This window comes from Mustela nigripes, chromosome 12 (genome assembly GCF_022355385.1).
Source record: "Mustela nigripes isolate SB6536 chromosome 12, MUSNIG.SB6536, whole genome shotgun sequence".
In the NCBI taxonomy this organism is placed as follows: domain Eukaryota; kingdom Metazoa; phylum Chordata; class Mammalia; order Carnivora; family Mustelidae; genus Mustela; species Mustela nigripes.
In genome coordinates this window covers 132,337,982-132,354,181 of record NC_081568.1, presented here as the reverse complement: position 1 = coordinate 132,354,181, position 16,200 = coordinate 132,337,982, and the positions used below count along the sequence as shown (strand labels likewise).

Sequence of the window (16,200 nt, the reverse complement as noted above, 5' to 3'; positions counted from 1 at the left end):
AGGATGCATCAATCATTTGAAGGCTTGGATTTCACAAATAAGATAAAGAGAGCTTGGCCAGAGTTTTGCCATTCAATTGCAGCTATTCTAGGCAGGTGGGTTTAACTGAGATTAAATTCATTTCAAAATTAAAGATTTGTCAGATAACCATACTGAATTGTGTTATTCATGGAGAAGCCCCTAGAGTTGCCTTTTAATTCTACCAAGTTTGTCATTAAGAGAGAAAGTCTCATACTGCCCATATCGTCAGAAGTCACATTAAGGAGCAGCTTCTACAGTTTGGGACATGCCACATGCACGGAGCAATAAGGCCAGACGCACAAGGAAATCAACAACCCGTAGTCCAGCTGGATCAATACAGTCTTAGCAGACCTTATTCATGCGGTGGACGACTGACTCCGCCCCTCCGCTTGCCTCTTTAGATGGAGAATGCAGATCCTTGCAGAAGGCATGCCGTTCCTACAGTTGAATACCGCAGTAAGAGGTATGTGAAACTGAGATTTTTTTAACCGCCAAGAGCTATATTGTGAGGGTTCGGAAAAAAGACGTGTGTGGGTGAGAGTGCACCGTGAATCCCAAACACCGACGGGATGGGAAGCCTTTCTATTAGCTTATTTTGTTGTTATTAAAGCATCAGTGGACTTTTGAAGGCACACTCCTTTCTTTCCCGTTTGAAGTTCTTTTCGGTTGTATACTCTGATAAATGACGTAGATCCATCAAAAGCTTGGGTTGCATTTTCCCGGGTGGCTCTGTTTCCACCTCTAACTTCCCTCCGGTGTGCTGCTTTGTTCCCTTCCTCTCACCTCCTTTTTAAAATCCTGACTTTCTTCAGTTTTAAAGGAGAAGGAAAAAAAGCCCCAAAGTTCTAACATTTAGATAAATCAGTTTTGAACCTCCCTGTCCTGAAGAGCTTCCTGAGCAGCCCGCCATGCCTCCCCTGGAAGGTGCAGATAGCTGTTCCATTTCTTTGGTACACGTCACGGTTAAATATTTTTCATTTTCATTTTTTAATCAGAAAACAGGGCTGAAATAAAATTTGGCTCCAAGGAAATGTCTGTGTTCAGCTAAGCATGTTTTGGAATTTCCAAAAGCTTATACTCCTCTCAGGTCCAATAAGTTGGAGGGAAATTTTGATTACAGTGCCTGGTACTTGTGGAGAATGTGATTAAAAACTGATTAAAGGCCTATCAAAAGATGCCGTTGAGATACAGGCGATAATTTTAGGAGTTAATAAAAATCATGATCTCAGTGTTTCTCAATTTCTTTTGAAACTAATGAAGATTTCCTTGACCTAAGAAATAAAAACAAGGGAAAACTTAGTTTACATAAGAACCTCAAAGACAGTCTTAATATCAGTTTCTAAGAATTGTGTGTCCAGGGGAGAAGAGCCCCAGCAATCCTACTTTAGCTTTTGTCAGTATGACATATAGTTCTTTTTCTTTTTTTTTAAACTGAAGAGATATTGAATGCATCAGCACACTATGGGAGTAGAATACGGATTCTGTTAGGAAAAAAAAAAGGTGACATTTACTTGGTCATGATTTAGAGAGTAATTACTGTAAATTATTTTTAAAAACAAAAAAGCCGGAGCTGTCAAGTTTTCCTGATAAGTTTCAAGTTAGACCAACTTGAACTTGTGTTAGACCAACACATTCATTGGCCCATCATCTTATATGTATTTGTTTTTATTATTGTTAAGGGAAAACTATTAAAAAATAGTCTGGTCCACATCTTCCAGGTAACAAGTGGTCACCTTGACCTTGCTCTTCAGAGTCTTGTTATTTGAGACCTTGTATTTGAAAAATGTCTGGAACTGACAACGTTATTGATGTGTAGCTCACTTTCTGCATTTTCATTAATTTATCAGAAGTGGGTTTGATGTCCACAGAAATATGCTAGAAGGGGTTTTTAAACTATAGTGCCATGTTCTCTTTTGTTCTTATTTTAAAATCTTAACTGTGTAGAAATAGTTTTGAACACACTATCACATTTAATTATTTATGGGATAATAGCAAGTTTAGAATACAGTTAAAGAAAAAGAAGTAAAGACTAAAAATCTAAAATAGACTTTGCCACATTTTCAACAAGCCTGGCACTTTTCTTTTTTTGTTCTTTTTCTTTTTTTTTTTATTGTTGGAAAATGTTTCTAGGGAACCACAAATGAAATGAAGTTAAACAGAGAATCACATTTTGGATGTATGTGGAGTAAATATAGCTCTTTATTTGTACTCTTAAGAGACAAACCATATTCTGCCTTGTATTATTTTTATTTTTATCATATCATATTTTTTGTCAAGACTCCAAATCCTTTGAGAGCTTATAGACCTACTCAGGGTGTAGCCAAGTCCTTGACACATAGGTGTGTTGATAGAGGATAAATGGATAACTCAAGTTGTACTTCGCATCTGTATCACCAAGCTTAGAATCAGTTTATAGTCTGTTGGAGGAGAATAACTTGTTAATGATAGCACAAGATAGGATGAAATAAATACTTTAGTAATAATACAAGCGAAATGATGGTGAAGCCTAAAGTAGAAGTAATAGCCTTAATTTGGGGATGGAGGAAGGAAAGGGAACTGGGAGTACATCACAAAAGGAAGCCATACTGAGCCTAAATCTGTAAGGATCAGGAACATTTGTGCAGGTGGAGAAGGAGGAGGAAACATGCATTTCCAGCCTGGAGGCTAGATAAAGCACTTCCCATATGGGGACTAGAAATCAGTCCCATTAACCTGGAGCTTATTTCCCTGGAAGGAGCGAGCAGTAGGGTCACGTGGCTCTGAGGAGTTCAGACTTTGTTCTGCACAAGAGGAGAGCCAGTAAAGATTTCTGAGCCGAGAAGTAACATACTGTGAGCTGTAAGATTTAGGAAAATGGCTCTGGTATCAGCAGACAGGGTGGGTTGAAGCCAAGCCAGGTTCTGCAAGGGAGACCTGTGAGCCTCTGAGGCAGGAGTGGCTGAGAAAGGAGCGGGGGAGGGAAATATGGGACACATTGTGGGAGCACATGGACACCAGAAACAAGCCTGCCATTGCCTCCTCACAGCAGAGGCCTTCCTCTTCCCTGCAGCCCATTGTTAACATCTCTGGAAGGACCCACAGAAATCCTCTCTCACTGCATTGGCTCCTTTCTCTTTCCCCTTCATGGCACACTGGGCTCCACCTAGGTAGATCGCTCCATTCTTCGTGCTCTCACATCGCCCTCTGATTCTGAATATTTTATTTCCTATGCTAGATGTATGGTTCTCTTCTCTCCAGTTTCTGAAGATCTACTCAATTTTTATTTTTTTAAAAGATTTTATTTATTTATTTGACAGAGAGATCACAAGTAGGCAGAGAGGCAGGCAGAGAGAGAGGAGGAAGCAGGCTCCCACTGAGCAGAGAGCCCAATGTGGGGCTCCATCCCAGGACCCTGGGATCATGACCTGAGATGAAGGCAGAGGCTTTAACCCACTGAGCTACCCAGGTGCCCCTACTCAATTTTTAAAAACCCAACTCAAATGATGTCTCCTTCATAGATGTTTTCCTACCATACCTCTCCTGTCCTGCCTCCCCCACATGCTGCTGGATATAGTTGCTCTCTCCCTGGCCTCCTAGGGCAAGAGGTTCACCTGTCTTTTATAAAGTTAATCACCTGACACCATACACCTATCAGAATGACTAGAATAAAAAATAGAGACAACTCTAAATGCTGGTGAGAATGCTGAGAAACGTGATCATGCATACACTGTTGGTGGGAATATAAAATGGTACAGTCATTCTGGAACACAGTTTGGAAGCTTCTTTAAAAAAAAATCTAAACATTAAGCTACTCTATGACCCAGCAATTGTGCTCCTAGGCATTTATCCCAGAGAAATGAAAGCATATGGCGCACACAAGAACCTGTACATGAACGTTCATGGCAGCTTCATTTGGAATAGCCAAAAGCTGGGATCAGCCCAGATGTCCTTCAACAGGTGAATGGTTAAATAAACTATGGTAAATCATTCTATGAAATACTACTCAGTAATAAAAAGGAACAAAGTGTTGATCAATGCAATAACTTGAATGAATCTCTAAGATACTATGCTTAGAAAAAAAGAAAGCCAATCCTTAAAGATTATGTACTGTAAGATTCTTTTTATTAATGGTTTTGAAATGACAAAATTTTAGAAATGGAGGACACATTAGTGGCTGCCAGAGTTTAAGAATAGGGGAGGAATATGGGAGAGAAGTGGGTCTAGTTGTAAAAAGGCGACACAACTTTTGTAGCAATGGGCTTCAGTATCCTAACTGTGGTGGATAGAGGAACCTACATGAGTGATACAACTGTGTAGAGCTCCACACACACCCAAGTGGGTCCAAGTAAAACTGGTGAGATCTGAGTCAGATGGGAGGATTGTATCAATGTAAATATGCCAGTTTGACCTAATATAGATTTACAAAGTGTTACCACCGGAGGAAATGAGGCAAAGTACCGAAGAAGTCACTTTGCATTATGTATTACAACTATATGTGATTTACAATGATCTCAATGAAATTTAAACAAACAACCAACGAACCATGATTACATGGGACTGAAAATTGGTTTACATGACTTTATCCTTGAGGGCAAGTACAGTGGCTCATATTTTTGTACTCTTAACCTGTTGTAGGTTGACAGACATACAAGGGTGCACAATTCATTATTGCTAAGTGAATTAATTTTGGAGATCAAAGAGAGTGAGGAGTCAAAGAAGTCTGACATTTCTATTCTGGAGTACTGGGAAGAGGATGATATATTTAAAAGACATGAATACAACTCAAATTTGAGTTGAGGTAGATAAGGTCTTTATCTCTCTCTCTCTCTCTGGCATTCTCACTCTTTTTTCTTTAAGTGTGAATTTGAAATGTTAGTGGTATATCCAAATGGAAGTATCTAGTAGGCAGCTCAAAGTATTTCTATTGTCTCTAGTATTCTAGCTAAACAACAACCATTCTAGGTGTGATGTGACTTTATGATTCAAGGATTTAAGTACCTCAGTACACTTCTTGCCAAGGACTTAATAAGCTTTCATAGTCTGTTATCTTTAATACTGGATATTCTACCTGAAACCCCCAAATTCAGATGAAGTTGTCACATTCTGAATAGTTTTTTCATTTTATGGCTGAAACCTATTTATTGATTTTGATCCTGATATTGAATTTGAGTTTAAATTCTTAACTCTTTGTCAGAGGGATTATTAGATGATTTTCCTCAAATCTAAGGCATAGGTGTTGCTTTTAATTAAATATCTGTTAAAAATGGACATAAGAATATTTGGCATGAAATCAAAACATTAGTCAATGGGCAAATATAAATTCAGTTACATATACTATTCTTATATATCACTTTTAACATCACTTTTTAGGAAACCTTTGACTGTAAAACTAGGGTATAGGTTTTAGTATCACAGATCTAGAAAGGAACTTTTGTGATCATCTAGTTCTAGGATCATATCCTAACTATCTTGAGTAGTAATCAGTATTCTTCTTGATAATCTCTAGGCATTTATATTACACATGTTCCTTCACTCATTTCTTGAGTTTTTATCACCTGGCTGTTCATAAGAGTTCTTATGTCCACATGAAATGGTTTCTTTTGGCAGAGACTATGTTGTCTTCATTTTTGGGCTTCTGCAATCTCTTATTGGGTTAGGCAAGGCAGTGCCCATATGATGTGTTTATTGATTGAATCAATGGCTAAAAAATGCTTTAACTTTCTCCTGTCTAGGAGAAAGTCTAGGCCGTTAAGGAAAAGAAAATCATAAAATCCCTCCTGATTATGAAGGAAAGATAATAATCAATTCAGCCCTTAGTTTTCTCCAAGTTAAGTAGCTTGAATTAATTTAATCTTTTCTCATAGAACCTGATCTCCTTTCTTAATTAATAATCCTTACCATTCTCCTTTGAATCCACTTCAGCCTTTATATATCCTTTAAAAATTTATCACCGATTGGACACCCACTTCCAGTAAGGACCTCATTAATTCAAAATATATCAGCTTGGTTACTTTGTGACTTATGCCAATTATTTGTTACCTAGTTTTTCTTGGGGCACACAACCCTATGGCTCTTTCTGCCATATTGTAGAATGTTTTGATATGCCATATTGTAGAATATTGTTTTGATAAATATTTGTTGAGTGGGTTACTTTGGTAACATTAATATTTGGTCATTTTAAGATTTGGTCATGTTGTATACCTTTCTCTTTGAGAAAAGGGTACCAAGCTCTGTTCTTAACTGGCCCAATATCTTACAGATGTTAATGAAAACATCCCTTTCTGCTTTTACTCAAAGGGCAAAGGAAACAACTTATTGACAGCCACAGGTTTTTGTAATTGCATCATTGTGACAATGAAACATTTCTACCAGGTCTTGTTTACCTTCCTGATCCTGTCTTCGTGATACCTTCTTTTTTTTTCTTTAAAGATTTTATTTATTTATTTGACAGAGAGAGATCACAAGTAGGCAGAGAGGCAGGCAGAGAGAGAGGAAGGGAAGCAGGCTCCCTGCTGAGCAGAGAGCCCGATGCGGGACTCGATCCCAGGACCCTGAGATCATGACCTGAGCCGAAGGCAGCGGCTTAACCCACTGAGCCACCCAGACGCCCTCATGATACCTTCTTATGAAGAGCCTCATGTGGTTGGATTCCTGGTAGGCCCATGATCAAGCACATTTGAATTCTAATGGTAAATGCTGGTAAATGCTTACGTTGACACCTTTGTGCAAAATATGATATCCTATTACCTTCTTAAAAACATGAATGTTATTTACATTTTTGGATTTTTAAATTTATTGGAAAGCTGAGACTGTGTTTCACTCACCTTGTACTTTGTAAAAGGACTTGCAGAGTGGACATGCAAGTTATTTGTTGAACTAAGGGCTCAGTGAGTGAATGCCTTTTTAAACCTATATGAGTTCAGTGAAGGTGGAATATTTAGTTTTACTAAAATAGCAAACAATAAATATTTGCCCATTGATTGAAGCTGCTATTCTTATACCATTGATGTAGCAAACTTGGCAAGTGTTAACATTTTAGCATTCCGGGGTTCTATTTAACTTATAGCTTGTCATTATACCAAATAGACATTCAGAACTTTCCCATTGTTTCCTAAACTGGGAGTTGACCCATAGGGAGATCATGGACTGTTGTCAGGAAGTCACAGAGATGGCAGCCCCAGCGCCCTGAATAGCTGCTTGGGGAAGAGGCAGTGAACTGTGGGTGACCCAACATTCTCCACCTACTGCCTCCCCTCGGGCTCTTCCTCCTTTCAGATCTGTTGTGATACTGAGAGGGAGACCAGAGCTACTGCAGAATTTGTAGGATGAAAAGTGAGCTTACTTTTTTGGAGACAGTTGATATGAGTCATGGAAAACCCAGGGGAGTTCACAGGATGGAAAAAGTTTATGAAGTCCTGGGGTGACCTCAGGCTGATGCTAATTGAATTCCCTTGACAAAGTATCTTAAATGATCTAGAGCAGTTACTGTTTTTAAATGAGTGCAGGGAAAACAGTTTTCCCAGGGAGTTTTGTTGGAGACCGAAAGGTCACACAGATTCTGCAGTTACAGTCATGTGCACAGCTGGCTTTGGATTAAGTGAGGACTCAATCTAAGGGATCTGGAATTAGAAGACTTGAGTTTGGCTCAGTGATTGTAATATTCTTATTAGCTGAGAACAGTGTGATTTCACTTTAGCATCAAGTCTTAAAAATATGTCAAGCAAAACATTTGAATTTCTATTTTCTTTAACAGAAGTTCAGGATAGTTCTATACATCTACAGTTCATTAATGATGGGCAGCAGACTTGATTTGTTTGTGGCATCCCAGGGTTCAGACCTTTACCTTTCTCTGTATTTTACACCCCTCACAGAACAACCTCACCCAGGTTCATGATTTCTACCATCCCTGTAGATAGGATTTTCTCAAGACAGACACAGTTAAAAAATAAAACTAAAAATTATTAAATTAATTATTAAAAATTATTTATTTTTAAATAAATAAATTATTTAAATAAATAATTTAATTTAATAAAAATAAATAATTTTTTATTTATTTGAATAAATAAATTATCTGCTTTCTGGGGAAATTATTAGTAGTCCCCTGCCTATCATTCTCAAAAATACCCTATAAAGAGTGCTTCTTTTGAACTCTAGACTGATGAGTCTTCTTAGACACCTCTACCTTGATATAACGTAGACACTTTACCCTCAACACACCAATACCGAACTAACTGTATCCTGTATCTAACTGTACTGAATTAACTTTCCTATATTCCTTGCCTCCCTTGACACTCCCCAGCTCCTGTGATCTCCATATGCATGTCCCTCCCCCATTGAAATCCATGGCCCTCTACTCCCCTTGAAATTGTTGCCCAGAAACTTTCTGGGTGTTTCTTCTCTTTCTTTGAGGATTCTGGGTAGATTCTTGCTCAGTCTCTTCCCTCCTAGTCCCACTATCTATCTGAATTACTTCAATGTCCCTGTACATGACTATGGCAAACACCACAGTTTGCCTACCCCCAAAGCCATCATCAGCTCTTAGGTTTTCTTCGCAGACAAATAAAATCTGCCTTTGTTCATGTGGGAATATGCATGGCTCCAGGAAATGAATGGAGCACAAATACTGGTGTTTTCTAATTTGCTGGTTACTCTGTGGGTAATTCTAATACGCAAACAGGCATGGCAACCCTGGCTCCAAATCCATCACAGCAATCTCAGATCCCTTTGTGATTGTCCAAGGATGCTCACACAACCCAATTAGGGAATTTTTACTAAAATTTTCTGGGAAAGTTTTGCTCTTAGGAAAAAAAAAAAGAATTATACAAGAAAAAGTCTTCTTGCCCTTTACTTTCCTTCTTTTTTGGATGCTCTCCGATGAGGATGCTTTTAGCTGTTGTAGCCATCTGGGGACTCTGAAGTGGTAAGTCAACCTGCTGAGGATAGCAGGATAGAAAAGGGTAAAGATCCTGGGTCTCGGATGCTACTGTTGAGTCTATAAATCTGGAACCCAGCTAACTCTGGAATTTAAGTTAGGAAAGCATAAATATTATTAAGTTAAAATCACTGTGTGGTCTTATGTATCAGTTTTTTTTTTAGTAGGCTCCGTGCTCAATGTGGGGTTGAAATCATGACCTTGATATCAAGACTTGCATGCTCTATTGAGGTCTTATGTATTTTGCTAAAAGAATGCTTACGATAGAGTGCCCCATCTAACTTCCTAGAGGCCAAAACTTTGACCTAGAGGTCAAAACACTTTTTCTGTAAAGGGTCAGATGACAAATGTTTTAGGCTCTGCGAGCCATAGAGTGTCTGTTTACAATTACTGAATGTTGCCATTATAGCACAAATGCAGCCAGAGACAATATATAAACTAATGAGTGTGGCTGTGTTCCAATAAGTTGTTACTTACACAAATAAGCAGACAACCAGATGTGATCTATGGCTGTAGTTGGGGGACCCCTGACCTAAATCTCATTAAGAAGTAGCAGAGAGGGGCGCCTGGGTGCTCAGTTGGTTGGAGCCTCTACCTTCAGCTAGGGTCGTGATCCTAGGGTCCTGGTATCGAGTCCTGTGTCGGCTTCTCTGCTCGGCAGGGAGCCTGCTTCTCCCCCCACCCCTCTCTGCCTGCCTCTCTGCCTACTTATGATCTCTGTCTGTCAAATAAATAAAACCTTAAAAAAAAAAAAAAAAGAAGTAGCAGGGAATCAGCCTCTAGAGGGCTAACTACATCTTTTGCTATTTCTTTTCTTTTTTTTTTTTTTAAAGATTTTATTTATTTATTTGACAAGAGATCACAAGTAGGCAGAGAGGCAGGCAGAGAGAGAGAGAGGAGGAAGCAGGCTCCCCGCTGAGTGGAGATCCTGACGCGGGACTCGATCCCAGGACCCTGAGATCATGACCGGAGCCAAAGGCAGTGGCTTAACCCACTGAGCCACCCAGGCGCCCCTCTTTTGCTATTTCTTGAGCAAGATAAGATTAGCATTCTCATGTGGGACACTGTAGTGTAGGAAATTACTGCAGAATTGGGAATTGAGTAGGAGGGATGAAAAGAGAAGTGTATAACCTAGACTCAAAAGGTAAGAGAAAGGATTGTGTGGCGGCAAGAACCTTAGACAGGACTCCCATAGAGGTTTTATGTGGTCATTAGTACTTCCAGCGATCTTTGTGTCATGTGAGTAGAGAGAAGGAGACATTACCTATATCATCAAAAGTTTTATGGGATTTCCTGGAGCATCAAAATCTATTTTGACTAAGAACTTCAACCTTTGTTATTTGGAGAGAGAAAACTTTTCTGGTGTGTATAAATGACAGTGGGAGGACAGAAGGTATGGATGAGAATCTGATTTATCAGGTTGGGCTACTGAATGCACAGACTTTTCTTCCTGCAGCAATTTTATATAATAATGGGACAGTTTTTGCCATAAGATCTGGTCTTCCTTTGATATAGGCACCAGCTGGCTTTAACTTAACAATTCACACATGTTTTGGAGGTAACCTAACAGGTACTACCTGACTAGTACGAAAAGCCTTTGCTGGGATTTGGTGGAGGTACTCAGCTCTGTGTTACTAGAATGTATGAGGTTTCTAGATGGATAGTGAAACTCATTAGGGTTCCTGGTAGAAGAGAAAGAGCCCATCTTTCAGGTTCATAAGTTGTCCACAATTGTCTAAGTAAATTGGGTAAGATTACTTTTCTCCCCTAATTTACCATTAATGCTACTATTGCTTATTTAAATCTGAATCCATTTGTACAAAAATCATGGAAGCACAATGGTTACCTTTAGGGGGGAGAAATAAGAGGTTGGGGAAGGAAGTCAGGAAGTCTTCATTTTTTATTGGGTATCCTTGTGTAATATTTGGAAATTCTATCTGCCTATATTACTTTATCCAAAAGATTGAAGAATAACCTCTATTTTAAATACTACTGGATGTATCTGTGTCAGGTAGGTTGGTAGATGAAGGTAGGAAGGTACACTGTGAAATTCATTTCAGGTCCTGATCCCTGCTAGGGACAACAGTATATTCTCACACATTTAGCTGTGGCCAATGTTTATGCCTATTTTCAAAAGAATGCACACATCATGCCTTGCCTATTCACACAGGTTTCAACATAAACACTGATAAAACTACATGCCACTGATCTATGAAACTCATCCTGAGACTTAATAGCTTGGTAACATCGATCCCAGGAAATGGAATTGTGAGGGGACATGAACAAATAGCAGTTTTAAAGAAGAAAGAATCAGTAAGTTTTGAGGCATAAAAGTTATGGAGTTGATGTTGAGCTAATTAGTAGTGGAGGAGAATTAAGAATCCATACCACCATAGAACTGCAATGATGTGATGTGATGGAGGTGTTAGCTAATACCACAGTGGTAATCATTTTGAAGCACTGACATACCTTGAATGTACTGCAGGTTCACTTGCAGGCCACTGCAAGAAAGTGAATGCCACAATAATAGTCACTGGTTTCCCACTGCATATAAAAGTTATGTTTAGGGGCGCCTGGGTGGCTCAGTGTCATGATCTCAGGGTCCTGGGATTGAGCCCCACATCAGGCTTGGCAGGGAGCCTGCTCCCGCCCCCCCACCGCCTGCCTCTCTGCCTACTTGTGAACTCTTTCTCTGTCAAAAAAATAAATAAAATCTTAAAAAAAAAAAGTTATGTTTATACTATACTATAGTCTATTAAGTGTGTAATATGATTATATCTTAAAAAAAAAAAACAATGTTCATCCCTTAATTTAAAAATGCTTTATTGCTAAAAATTTCTCATCACCAGTTGAGCTTTCAGCAAGTTGTAATCTTTTTGCTGGTGGACGGTCTTGCCTTGGTGTTGATGGCTGCTGACTGCTCAGGGTGGTGGTTGCTTCAGATTGGGGTGGCTGTGGAAATTTCTTAAAGTAAGACAACAATGAAGTTTGTTACCTTGATTAGTTCTCCCTTTCACTAATGGTTTCTCTTTAGCATGTGATGTTATTTGATATCATTTTATTCGCAATAGACCTTCTTTCAAAATTGGAGTCAGTCTTCTCAAACCCTCCTGTTGCTTTATCAACCAAGTTTATGTAATATTCCCAATCCTTTGTTTTCATTTCAACAATCTTCACCAGGATTAGATTCTTTCTAAAGAAACCACTGTCTTTGCTTATCCATAAGAAGCAGGCCCTCATCTGTTAAAGTTTCATCATGAGGTTGTAGCAGTTCAAATAGAATAATAATAAAAAAAATTTGGAATGTTATGAGAATTACCAAATAGTGACACACAGACATGAAGTGAACAACTGCTGTTGGAAAAATGGTGCTAATAGACTTGTTCTACAAGTCTTGCTACAAGAGTTGCTACAAACCTTGGACTTGTAAAAAACTCAGTTATCTGCAAAGCGCAATAAAGCAAAGCCCAATAGAATGAGGTACACCTGTATATAAGTGTATCAAATCAACACATTGTACATCTTAAACTTATGGAATGTTGTATGTTAATGATATCTCAATAAAGCTGGAAAAAAAAAAAGAATTGGTACCAAAAGTAAAGAGGTATAGAAAGTAATTGAATCCCTTCAATATTATTGCCATTATAGGGAAGATGTGTGGATTTTGCTGAAGTCCCTAGAGTTCCCCCAGTGCAACTCCTGTCTTGGGATTCACTAGTTTCTGTTCTTGGATTCCCGGGAGATATCTGTTTTTGTTTCTTTTTATAATTAACCCACTTTTCTTGACTTAGCCTGAGTGAGTTTGTGTTCTTTTTTTTTTAAAAAAACAAAACAAAACAAAACAAAACAAAAATAAACAAACCTTAATTTAAACTAATTGAAATTCCTGCTCTGAACTTTAGTCATTTTCTCCCAAATGGAATATCTCCTTAGCTAGACAGTCTGACTTAACATTACCACCCTTAATGGCTACACCATGAATCATCTCATGTTGATGGAGAATATATAAAACAACTCCAATATTCAAATGATATTTCAAGATCAAAAAGTAAAAAGTACAAATGATATTACAGGTTTAATAGAAAAGACAGAGTGAGAAGGAGAGGTCATTGAGTATAAGAGGAAAAAGTACAAAGAATCAGCCAGGGTCAACACCGAGAGAAACTGAAAATAGACTTTCCCTGTCTAAGTCTCTCCCTACCTTCTCCAGGCACACATTTTGCCTTTGATTTCTCTAATTTTGGCTTCCACAGCCAATCTTGTTTGACTTTCTAGTGTTAAAACCCATCTTTCTCCATGTACACCTTGTCTCCATACATCAAAAAAATTGAAAGATCTCAGATAAACGATCTAAATAGAACCTAAATTTCTAGTGCTCAAGGAATTTGAAAAAGAAGAAAAACCCCAAAGTAGAGATGTAAGGAAAGACTAAAGATAAGAGGAGAAATAAATGAAACAGAGAACAGGAAAACAATAGAAAAGGTATATAAAACTAAGAGTTCTGTTCTTGAAAAAAGATAAACAGAATTAACAAATCTTTAGTGACACATTATATTTTATTCCCAGGTTGAGATGCTTATAGACCCCTAAAAGGTAATATAATTAATGAAACAATAAGGAACAGACTTTATTGCTTATGTAAGATATTTTTCAATTCCACAAAAATGTACATTCTGTTTCAGTCAAGACAGCTAACTGCTGTAACAACCAACCTTCAAGTCTCCGTGGCTTAACAGAATACGTTCTCACTCATGTTACAGAGCAGAGTACAAGAGGGAGCTCTGTTCCTTGCTGTCGTTCAGGGATCCAGTCTTCTTCTGCTCTGTGGCTCCACCGTCCCATAGTCTTCCACCAAATCATTTCATTTGACTAGAGGAGAAAGTATGAGAAAAGTGGATCTATTTAAGACCCTTTCAACCTAAGGGATGTGTTACTTGTTCACATTCCATCCACTGAAGGGCTGGGAAATGTAGAGTCCAGGAAGAAGAGAAGGACAGAGATGCAAACATACTTTGGGAAATACATGCAGAAATACTAGAACTGAAGCAATGGAAATCATTCAGAGGTTTCAAAGGGAACGTTTCACAGGATATGTTTGGCCTGTAGATTAATTTCTCTTAGCCCAGTGTTCTTAAAATGTGAACTGGAGTGTTTTTAAATAGGCATGCATTCTCCAATTTACCACTGTTCCCAGTGCTTCCTATCTACCACTCATGACCCACTCTGCACTTTTTTTTTTTTTTTTTTTTGCTTAATCCCTAGAGGCACTTGTGTGATCTGGAATGAGCCCGAGTGTCTTTATTTTACCGGTGGTGATGAAAGAAGTATTGGGAGGAGGTGAATGAGGAGTGACATGAGAGGTAGGAGGCAAGAAAGGTAAGAGCTGGGCCTGGAAAGAAAGAGCGTAAGGAAGTAGGAAATCAAGCACTAGTATCATGTGTAGGAAAAGACCAGGCCAGTCCAGCCAGGGCTGAAGAGTCCTCTGGATTAGTAGGTAGATAGCAGAAACTTTCTTGGCTTACACAACACCACTTCCCTTTCTTCATATTGGTAGGTTCCAGAAGCCAATGTCCACAACTCTGACTATGAAAATGCCAGATACTTGCCTCCCCCTGCATCCCTTGCAGCTAGGGGTGCCCCTAAAACACACTTGCAATGAGACATGAAGGGAAATGTGGTGATTCTTGCCTTATGTAAAGAGGAAAATGTATAAGCAGTGTTTCTGCACACTTTGGGTGCAGTTGGGTGGAGGCATACAGCTCTCTTAGAATCATGGGGCAACTGGCTGGAAGATAGAAGTCAACGTGTAGAAAAGCGCAGAACAGAAAGATGGAAAAAGGGCGGGTCTCTGAGAACATTAATGAATACTGAACAAATACCAGGCCTGCCCAGCTTCAAGCTCTCTGGTTATGTGAAAAAAGCAAAATGAACAAAAAGACAAAACGCAAAAACCCTTTATTAAGGCTACTTTCTGTTGGATATTTTGCCAACTATATCCCAAAACATCCTAACTGTTTTACTCTGTTTTACATCTCACTGTACAGTGAGAGCAGGTCCAATAGAGTGGTGGGGATAGAAAGTGACAGCTATCATTGAGGTCCAGTTAAACTGCATGTGAAGGAAAGAGACAATGGCTTGGCTGTGAAGGAAAGAAGAGAAAGATGAGATTAAACCTAGAAGGGTGTAGACTCTGGATTCAGAAAGACACTGGCTTACATCCCAGTTCTACCGTTGGTTGGTTGTGAACTGATTATTTTCTCTCTCAGAGCCTCTATTTCCTTGTCTGTAGAATGGGGATGAGAGTAGAACACACTCAGAGGATCGTTGTTGCAAGACTTAGTTGAGTTCACATGGGTGAAGCTCTTAGCCTGGGGCCCAGCAAATGTTTAACACATGTTAGCTATGATTTAGACCATCACCGATCTTTTAGCTGTTTATGTCTTTTCTTGCATATCTCCTTCTGGATTGCCCCATACACACCTCAGACTCCTGGTGCCTGCTCTCCCTCTCCTTCCCACCATATGCTCTTCATTTTTTGCTAATTAGAAAAAATGTCTTGGATGCAGCAGAAAGACATGTGGCATGGGTTGTGTGAAACTGGATGTTTGGGTTTGGATAGATTTAATTCACAGAGTATGCTATGTGCTGTCTGGTTATCCAAGGAACCCAATAAAAGCTGATCTCATCCTACTGATTGAATTTGCTGACACGCTTATCATTTCCTTTTACAGTTTTTATGGTCCAGAATGACTCTGTTGCCAGCATCTTCTGATAGGAGGAATTACTTTTCCAGGCAGTGCAATCATGCTATTTATCAAAAGAAACACTGGACAATCAGACTGGACTTCAGAGCTGTGTCCTGACCCATCTGGCCAACTCTCGGCAAGAAACTTCTTTGTTCTTTAGAGACTGAGATTTATCCCCAAGCACTAACAGAATTGAAACGGAAGAAGTTGGAATTATTCGTCTTTGGTATGTACACAATAGCTTACTATTTATGCATACGAAGGGACATTTTTAAAGGAAGGAAGCAATTGTAGAATGTTTTGTCCCTGCCTTCACTGACCTCTCTATTTTAACTTGCTCTTTTTACATGAGGGGTGTTTTTACTGTGTTTATGAAGCTGTGTCTATGAATACAAACCCCTTACGTATTCATTTATTTAATATTTGCTGAGTGCCTACTATGGTTCCCGCATCATTTTAGGTGTTGTGATACTGTAAGGTTCCTGCTCCCAGGAGGCTGAGCCCTGAGCTTGGGGTACATGG

The 16,200-nt window shown here is 38.9% G+C and overlaps 1 long non-coding RNA gene across 1 annotated transcript; it reads left to right on the top strand.

The window, feature by feature from the left end:
* The first annotated feature begins 420 nt into the window (after window positions 1-420).
* LOC132028016 (uncharacterized) lies at window positions 421-15,721 on the top strand. The gene is made up of 3 exons (XR_009407317.1): window positions 421-484; window positions 14,195-14,308; window positions 15,664-15,721. It is a non-coding gene; the product is annotated as an uncharacterized LOC132028016 (long non-coding RNA).
* The last annotated feature ends 479 nt before the right edge of the window (window positions 15,722-16,200 follow it).